This window comes from Hyposmocoma kahamanoa, unplaced genomic scaffold (assembly GCF_003589595.1).
Source record: "Hyposmocoma kahamanoa isolate Upper Pololo Valley unplaced genomic scaffold, ASM358959v1 62, whole genome shotgun sequence".
NCBI classification, from domain to species: Eukaryota; Metazoa; Arthropoda; class Insecta; order Lepidoptera; family Cosmopterigidae; genus Hyposmocoma; species Hyposmocoma kahamanoa.
In genome coordinates, this window is record NW_020653850.1 from 15,900,284 (window position 1) to 15,911,131 (window position 10,848).

Here is a 10,848-nt window from a genome sequence, read left to right on the forward strand (position 1 = left end):
ATTAATAGTTCTAAAGAATGCACACTTAAAAATAGTAAAACATTATATTACTAATCTGTAAATTGGTAACATTGAAAAATCTTTAATAATTTTGTTAAATTTCGTAAAACTGCCAAATTGAAATATCAATATTCACCTTCAGTAATAATAATTTTCGACTTTAAAAGTCAAGGAACCCTAATAAGCCATACCACCACAAAAAAACGTTTTGGTCGAACATAATGGCAAGCCCTCACCTAACCGCATTGTAGAAATTGAATTAGTAATAAGTATGACTAACGAGCCGTGAGATACACATTCCTGAGGTCGTGTCGAACGATATTTATCTAAAGGTGTTACATCAAGGTAGGCGCATAAGGCGCAAAACAACTCATTGATATTCTGCCTTTCCGGCTCAGTGTTGCTATTTAAAAATTTCTACTAATTATGTAAATTAAGTAGTAATTAAATGGCGACATTACGCAATACAGAACATCAATGCCGCTAGGCTGTCTTGGTGTTTAAACTTTTATAGACACCAGTTTTGTTTAATGATGCCAAGTGACGATATAAGTCATGCACGTGGTGGTAAGCGACGTGTCTGTCCATAACAGTTGCTGTGCCACTCAGAGTTTTAAATCACAAAGATCTGAGGGGCACTGCCATTACGCCTATTACCCTGAAAGATCAGTTGAAAAGTCCAATATGCCAGTTTTCTCTTACCCTTCAAAACCGAAACGCAATAATGTTCCCATCACTATTCACGTGAGGATTTTCGGATAGTTCTAAGCCCGATTGTTTGTGCGGAGTGATTCAAACGATGGTCCACCTCGCATCGTGCCCTACGTAAGTTAATAATACTTGCACTCTTGAGGATTTATTGGCGGCTACCAGTGGCGCGATATCTGAGCCGCAATAATATAATGTATGCCATCGATAATAAATAAATAAATAAATAACGCACACACTCAACATAGCCCCACACTAGGGAAACCCTGTGTCGCGGGTGCCATGGACACACACATAGACAACCACAAATTACACCCAAACTCACGAGAGAAATAAATGTAAGCCATACAAACATTTCTCCCGGCCCGGGAATCGAACCTGGGACCTCTGCGTGGCAGTCCGGCATGGTAACCGTTCGGCCACGGAGGCAGTTAATCGATAGAATACAAGAAGACAACGTAAGTACTATGGTGACACAATGATACTTACCTACACCTTTTAATTGGTCTTAAAACGAATTAACTTTAGGGTACCTACTACCAGACCAACTTAGAAAAGTTGATTTCCTAAATTAGTCCCAAATTTCCCGCAGTGAAAACCGTTGGGTCACCTAGGCCGTCATGAATTAAATACCACTAAACTAGACTTAGAGGTTTTAAGCACCGTTCGTAAAACGCAGGCTGCTGTACTTTGGTCATATAATGCGTAATGATAATTACGACCTGCTCCGAAGGGAAAACAACCACTTGCAAGAAGGCGTACTTCATGGTTTAAGAATTTCTGGACATAGTTCAACCTGAGCACAAAATCCTTATACCGCGCAGCTAAAATACATTACATATAGCATGTGTCTAAAATACAGATAGCCCTAATGATCGTCGACATCTGGTAGGAGAGAAAAAGAAGTAGGAACTAGAAACTGAGAAGAAATTTATAACGTTTATACTACCTGCTGCTGGTGAAATTACGGGCACATAGGACTTGTCAACTTATGTCTCAGGGTGACGGGCGCAGTAGCTCTGAGTAGCACTGTACATAACTGTTATGGACAGACGTATAGCTTACCATCAGGTGCACGACTTGTTCGTCCCGTCACTTGATGTTATAAAAAAAACATGATATTGATACCACGTTGAGGCGACAGAAGCTGGTTGTTCGATATTGTACCAATAATATTAATAAGAAATGTATTTTTTTTTTCAAACTCTAACCTATTAAGTTTTGCGTACGAATGACACCAGATCTTTATGTTCTTGCGTATATTTATTGGATGTATCATAAATATATCTATATGACAAACGTTATGTAACTACTCTTGCGGTTATTGCGGCGGCCATGATCCCAAGGCGACAAAGACGTTGATATACGATCTCTACAGTACATAGGTTTTCTTTATGTGTTCTGGGATATTTATATTCTCACCAAGAATTACATGTAATTCGCTCACATGAGAACACACAGCGAGATATCACAAAGATGGTTGTGCAACTACAAAATAATAAATTATTAAAATAATAAAGGCAACGCGGTCTCGGGTGCCAACTACACACACCGGGACTTTTAACGGAACAAAAAAAATGTAAGAATATAAAATAGTAACGTTCATATTTAAATTTGTAAGCCATTGTAGGCTAATGATTTGACTTAACGGCTTTAAAACAGAAAACAATTTATAAAAACAGACCTTTATTTAACGAAAAATTAAAATGTATTTTATTTATTTTATTTTATTTGGGATAACAACAGCCATACTTAATACAATACTAACCTTAACATACGTTACATTTTTTGGATAGGCCAATTACAGTTATCCAATAAAATAATTACAGAAACAGACGTATAATATTAAAAGTAAAAACAAAAATAGGAATGAATAAATTTCAATTAAATTAAATAATCCTGTCTCTGATAAAAGAGAAACAAACGAGAAAGTGAGAGAAAAAGAACATTAAAATAATATAGCTAGTGCATGAATACATATTAATAATACAGTAATACATACATATAATACATTAAACATATATACACAACAGTATTATGTATATAATAACGTCATACTACCATTTTATAAGAGTGCGAATCTTGAGTATACTGTGCATATGACCAAATGATATTTGAGGAGGGAAGAGATGTGTCAGTTGTAACAAAACAAAATCAATTTTTCATAATATTTTAATTAGTAAACACAGCGCAATAAAATGAAATAAAGAAAATAACAAAAAGGTACATAAAACTCTCTAAAATGACTCTTACTCAGATCAACTAATAAGGTTACAATTGCGGCACTAAGAGGGTCAATTGTAACAGCAACGTGCGTCAATTGTAACATACAAAAATCGTCAACAGTAAAAAATAAATTGAATAAATTCTTATCAGAAGTTTATGCTAATCACTTAACAGTCGATTCTACCTCAGCTCGAATTCAATTTTTTCCCATGCTGAATCGGGTCTATTGCGCGTGTCGAGTGGCAGGGACACTGGCTTTATATCAGAATTTATGTTTTAAAAAAAGAAAAGCCATTTAGAAAATGTGTATCGTATACTATACGTGTTCTATTTAGTTCAGTTGATATAATAAAATCATTGGTATATGTACAATACCTATTGAATACAGCGGTTTTCTTGTTACAATTGGATCTCCTTGTTTTGTTACTTTTGCACCACTTTGGCAAAAAAAACTTAGATAATAAAAATGTATTGTAAATTTGATCAACTCACATATCTGCACGTATAGATTAGATGATGACTTCTACGAAAATCACCACTGGTCATTGTAATACTGTTTTATTTAATTACATTAACAAAATCTGTGTTAAGCAATTACTTTCATAAACTTGCCACATTTAAAATTGTCATTTGCCCCGTACGTTTGGTTGGTAAAACAACATCAAATTAAGCAAGAGCATCCGCTATTCGTCAATAAATGTCGTGAAATAATAGATATTACAATTGCCTCCCTGTTACAATTGACATACCTCTCCCCTACAGCTAACTAATCGTTTGATGGAACGCAGTAATGATCACATTACTGTTTGGCGGCAAACATACGTATGAGCTTTAATGCTATTAAAAATATGGCATTAAAATATTGCTATGTTATATTTTAATAATATAACAAAGGAAAGTTGGCGCTAAGTCGTAAGCTACAAGCCAAGCTTTTGCTCTTTATACTGGTGATTAATACGGCCACGAAAGCCTAACTCTTAAATCAAATAAAAGATCTCTCTTAATTTTAATATATATTTAACCGTATACAATATGGCTTGAAATTATAATTGGTGGATTATTTAAAGAACAGACTTCCAGGAGGCGTAGTCTGTAACTTTACAAGCAATAATGAACTTAAAGCTAGCAAAAATAAACTTCTTAATTGAACTTACGTAATTACTCGTTATTATAACTATAATGTGTAATTATATAATTTTAATGAGAGTTTTTGTAAGTGTATGAAAGCATTGATGAGTCTTGTTGGGGTGAGGTGTCACGACAGTAGCAAGTGGATGGTTGTGGTATAACTGATCACTCTAGGCTTTTTATAGAATTTTAAATTTATTCAATACTAAAAAGCACTAATTTCAATAATCCGGTGTAGATTTTGTTAAAAAGTAGCCAAAGTACATTTTCATCATCAACATCAACCCATTTATATCATGAAACACATGGTAAATTTCAAATTAAACACCTTATATTACATAGGAAATTAACTTTTTTTTTCAGATCGGCTTATAGGGGCCCGGAACGTTGGTTTGTTGAAAGAACAAATAAATAACTTAGACCCGAAAAAATAGCTTAATTTCCTATATCACGATCAAGAAAATCCAAGAACTCGATATATTATATTAATTGATTTCTTCTCTGTTTCATCATTTCTTTACATATTCATACTTGTATCGTGTTATATCATCAAATCAGAAACAAATGTGACTAAGACAACATAAGAAACATTCCTGATATTATCGGTCAATGTGTCAGTCTAAAAGTGTTAAGTATCATGTAGGAATTTTTAAAATGTGTTATAGGCTCGAGTAATAATGTCAATGAGAACTAGTTGAATAAGGACCACACACAAAGTTGCGGTTTCGTGATATTCAAATGTTTTCTTGATTTGTATTTATATAGTAAAGCACCGGCATCGATACGATATGCTAGAATTAGATTCAATATATATATTTTTAATTTATTCAACTTCAAAAGGTTTTACAAAAAAAGCGACTCTTCTTTATCGCTAGGCAAAAACTTAGTGGTTTAACCACCTAGCGATGAGCTAACAAGCTCGACACCCAAATTAACTTATAACTCACTAAATTGAGTAGTTCTAGAGTACATGTTTACATATTTACTGAGATTTTTTTGTAAAATAACTCAATTAGTTTTATGATTATCAATACTAAGATCGTACACAGAAAAGTTTCATCGACCCGGTGGGACTTGAACTTCATAATCATAACAAAACTCTCAATAAATACATTTAATTGAAAAGCGACATCTGCGTCAGTTGTGATACCTGTAAAGGGATCGGCTGCGGTGAGAAGGTTGTTCAAAAATCTCTCACTAGATGTCCCTAGCGACGACGAATGCCGAAAGCCAGTACAAAAACGCATTGGAGAATTTCGACGGCTCGGTAACAGGACCCGTAGCTCAGTTGATAAAGAGCAATGCTACGGTGCAGCATGGACGTGGATTCAAGATCCACCGGGTCGACGAATTTTTTTTTATTTTTTATTTAAAATAAATATTGTGATGTTATAGAGATGGGAATACATGCGCCGGGAGTTGGTTCCACAATTTGATGGTTCGGCATAAAAACGAATTGCCAATTTTCTGTGTGTTTAATCTTTGTATTCATAAATTATATGTTTACAATTAAGTAAGTACTATAGATATTATACTACAAACCAAAACAGTGTCTCTTTAGTACTTCGCCTGGTAGATCTTTCAAAATTTCTGATAGGATGTAGTCCGGCCCGGCCTGCGTATTCCATATATGTTGTTGTATATCGGCAAAGTATATGGTATGTATTAAAAGCGAGCAATTGTTCGAAGCCCATTCGCTTTCACAGATTAAGCTCAAAATGATCATAGTCCTGACATAGGAATAGAATTTTAGCCTTGTCAAATACATTTAAAATCCTAACTTAACCAAAAAAGGTATCATAGTTATACTTAAATTCAGATTTTACGTTGTGAGAAACAATTAACTTTAACAAGGATAACTCCAGTAAAAAGATATTGTTCAAGGAGGTTCGATAAGTGCGTCCATAGCTACATAAACCATAGTTTATTACTGAGTCGGCAAGAAAATTTGCCTTAGTATCTCTTTAAAAGTATTAAGGATCACATAGGAATTTTCTAAAGTTATTAGAACTTGTTAATGAGAACTGGTTCAGTAAAGACCACACACTAAGTTGCGGTTTCGTGATGTTCAAATATTTTCTTAGTAGATGACGAAATCGTTTTTTCTTATGCTCTGCCCACATATCGTAGGTTTGTATAGTAAATATGATATTAGTAAATTTAATTTAATTCAATAAAAGATATCTCGATACAGAAATAGCTATCTTAATTATGATTGCTATCTGTCGCGATTAACAGGAAATAAAATTATGCAATTCAATATGAGAACTGGTTCAGCAACTCAAATAGACTGGATCTAGTCATAGGAAAGCAGCAGCAACCACTAACAAACACATCTGATGGTCGTATCTTTTAGTAGCAGTTCTTTAGCTGCTAAAAAAATCATTTGAACTGTAAAAACATTTTTTAATTGGCCACATCTTTAAAGTTTTGTTAAAAGTCGTACCTACTATCTAACATTTTTATATCAATTGGCAGACATTATACACACTATGGAATGGCCGTAGAGTAATAAACACTTTTAAACCAAACGTCTAAGGTATTTAATGGTTGCAGTAAGTTAAGCCGCGATTGTAGATTATAGTTTTACACTGTCAATTTTTGAGCGGCAAATTGGCAGAGCACCTGACACGGATTGCCCGAGGATGTTGGTTCAAATCCAGAGAGTTATAAAACTTCACATATACATAATTTATTTAATTGTAGTTCGTAATATTTTTATAACTTTCATGTTTCATAAAGCATTTTTGACGTATCATCCCATGTAGCCGTATTATACCAAGATTTTTTTATGGTACTAAGTGATGGAACAAACAAGTCGTGCGCCTGATGGTAAACGACACGCCTGTCCATAACAGTTGCAGTGCCACTCAGTGTTTTACATCTGATTCAAAGATCTGAGGGGCACTGCCACTGCGCCCTTCACCCTGAGACAAGTTGACAAGACCATGTGCCTGTAATTTCACTAGTACCCCAACCATCGTAAGCTCACATTACTGTTTGGCAGCAGAAATAAGCAAGGTGGCCGTACTACAACTCTTTCATAAGGAGCTCTACTGCACATAGTTCCAAGCTGCATCAATAACAAACATTTTCGAACCGAAAGTTGGGGACTGGGTAGACACCCTAAGACGCATAAAATATAAAGACAAAATGTCTAATATGCATTTGGAAAATTTAACAAGAGAGCGATTTAAAGTATTTTTAAGAAAAAAAATTCCAATTTTATTTGTTGTAATGGTTGTTGGTGGTAAAAAAAGTTTCAGCATTTCCATATTATGACAAATAAAATTAGAATTATGATATTTTTTATCTGAAATCGGTCTCCTGCAATATTTTCCAAATACACGTTAGACGTTTTAACTTTCCAGGGTCGTATTGTATCTGATCCTTCTTTGACCGCAATAGCATTGATATTAGTAATGGCTGTGACTAACAAGCTGCGATTTACGCCTGTTTGTGGTCACGATATCGTTGCCTACATCTTTACTGTCTTGATTCTTGGAGCTGGAACCTTAATCCGCTTACGATTACTCATATAGAGAATGGAACCACAAAGAGTGCTAAATTTTTCACTAATATATAATTTAATGTAATTTTTCAATAATAGGTATATATATGCGATAACAATAAAACAAATAATGATCCTTGATAGGCAACACTTTAACTGTCTTTGGGGATACCCAGTAAAGTTTAGAAATCCCGTAATCTTAAACCTCCTAAGGCCCTTGATGTACATGGGGCCAATGTACATAATATGTGAATTGATTTTGACCCAGATAATATTATTCCTTACAATTCTGTTATCACGTAAACGCCCATTATATATTATAATGAAAATATCGTATTACTTACCTAGCGCTATATATTCTATATGAATAGGATATCTACAAACATACTTTAACAATCCCTGTTTTTCATACAAAACTGAGAGCATACTCGCTTGAGCTTGTAATATGTAATAATATTTATTACATTTTAACGTATAACTGACGCCGTGACCGAACGGTTACCATGCTGGACTGCCACGCAGAGGTCTTAGGTTCAATTCCCGGGTCGGGAGAAATATTTGTATGACCTACATTTATTTATCTCGTGAGTTTGGGTGTAATTTGTGGTTGTCTATGTGTGTGTCCATGGCACCCGCGACACAGGGTTTTCCTCGTACGGGGTTATGTTGAGTGTGTGCGTTATTATTATTATTATTAATGTAATTAGGCGTTTAACGCTTTTTCCATTGTAGTTTGCTGGCTCTTAGGAGTTTAAAAGAAGCAGTATATTTTAAATAATATCATGATCTCAGTCCTTTAAGAGTCGATACTAACCTCAGTTCGAATATGATGCAAGCAAAAAGAATACGCTTCATTTTGCTTTGATCCAGCGGCAGGGACTCTGGCTTTATTCCGCTATTTATTTATGTACATATGAAATTAAAGCAAATTGAAAAATGTGTATCGTATATAATACGTGTTTTATTAAGTTTAGTTGATATAAAAGAGTATGGCATAAGTGAAGTACCTATTGAATACAGCTATTTTGTTGTAAAATTCGAGGCAAGTTTGTGTTTTTTTTTTCTAACGTGAAAATTTTTTGAAAACGTGTTTTCACACTGTATACTAATCAGTGTATACCCTCAATTTTACTACATATTTTTTTCAAAGTGATTAATTCAACACTTTCACTGTTATGCAGTATCAACCAAAGCCATTTAAGGTTGTATAAACTCTTAAAGTTATTCAACACAATTTTATTACAGAATAACGTAAAAACGATAATTGTTTTTTCAGAAACATCTTTTATATTATGATTATCACAAAGATCTGAGACGCACTGCCAGTTCGCCTATCACCCAGAAACATTAAGTTGACAAGTCCCACATGCCTATAATTTCCTATCCTATCCAAAACCGAACGCAATAATGCTCACATTACTGCAGTAATAGGCATGATGGAATTATTTTCATGGGCAAACTCATTCATAAGGAGCTCTATTGCTAATGATGCTTTAACAAGTACTACTGCGCTACTGATAAAAAATTACATACAAGTACAATTAATGTATTCTTATTCTTATTCTTATATTGTTTAAACATTCAAGCTTGAAACTTGAGTCATTGCTTCAGGTGTTTACTCATTGTTTCGCCTGCTTTCGACTCATGCTTATAAAATACATATTTCAAATAGAAGCTTATAATCCTATGGTAGATTTTATTATAAGCTGTGGTTGCGTAATGGTTTGAAGCCGTGGGTTCGAATCCGGACTCGCAACTCGGAGTTTCTCAGAATTTACGTGCGAAATTTAATTTTAAAGTCAAAGGTCATTTATTCCATAGGTAAAATAAATTTACACTTGAAAACGTCACATTTAAACTATCGCTCGTTCACTACGCTGACTTCCCTGAGAAGAACGAGCAAGAAACTCTAGGGATTGCTCTTTTCAAATAAAATTAAATTTGTGTGGGTTCTGGAGCCGTGTCGTCTTTCCATACATCTTTTTCTAACACGTAGTCTTCAGTTTTGTAATATGACTTTTCAATCAAAATATTTTTAATGTAGTTTTTAAAATATGGATATCTTTGTTCTTATTGAAATTATGTATATTTTTACCGGCATATAAAATATTTAAGTAAATGTACTGTGATGCCACAGCCATGATACCAGTCTCCTTGAACTTTTCTCTGAGAGAAACCCGAGAGCCTAGACGGTACACAGAACGAATCGCTCGTTTTTGCAATACAAATATGGTTTGAATATCTGCCGCTTTACCCTACATGAGAATCCCGTACGACATTATACTATGGAAGTATCTAAAGTAAACTAGTCTAGCAGTACTAACATAAGCTCATGTATTCTGCGAACTACGTATACAGCGGAGCGTAATCTGCTGAACAGGGAAGATATACGTGGAAACCATTGAAGTTTACTATCTAAGGTCACTCCCAAGAAGACTGCTTTATGCGGAGAAAAGTTAGACCTTGTTATGTAACTTTTCTCCGTTTATTTATTTGAAATACACCTTGAATTTTTCGAGGAAGGAAACCATAGTGATGATATGTGCACGCCAAAGAAGGTTCACAACCCTCGGAAAACGTGAAAAATCCTCAACCTGCATTGCCATAGTTTCCCAAAGTGAACCATACCGCGCGCCGACGGGCGCTGAAGAGTTGGTAAGGGCCTCGGAAGCAATTCGGGAGTGTGTGCGGTTGCATTTGAAAAAAACCTGAATAAAATTATTTTTTCATTTTTAGTTTATTACCTGAATAGGAAAGAAAAGTATTTGTAGTGTAGTTTACATAGATATATAAACTACACTAATACTTTTTTCCCTTGTGATTTTTTGTATTAAATTAATTTTAAAAATACGTGTTTTCAATTATTTTTTCTGGCGGTGCTCGTTGAATTTTTTTTATCTTGCGAAGTAGGCGGCGAGCCAAAAAGTTCGGAAACTTATGCCCTAAACCTTCCCCAGATAGGAGAACCCGTACCGAGCAGTGAGACGAATAAAAAGGATGACGATGATATTTTATTACGCATAATACCACGAAACGAAGGTCCGTTTTATCTCAACTGCTCTTAACAACGTGGGTAATGATACGATGAGAAAAATATCGCCATCGGTTGCGTCAAGGAGTGTCAAATTTTACGATCGCCGTGCTCACACCGACGTGTCACAATGTTTAATGCTATTAATGCTGCATTTTATTGCACCTCTGACATGATTGTTACGTGACACTATAGGAATCCCACATTGGGTTTTAAACACCCATAAAACTCTTAAGGTGGTTTT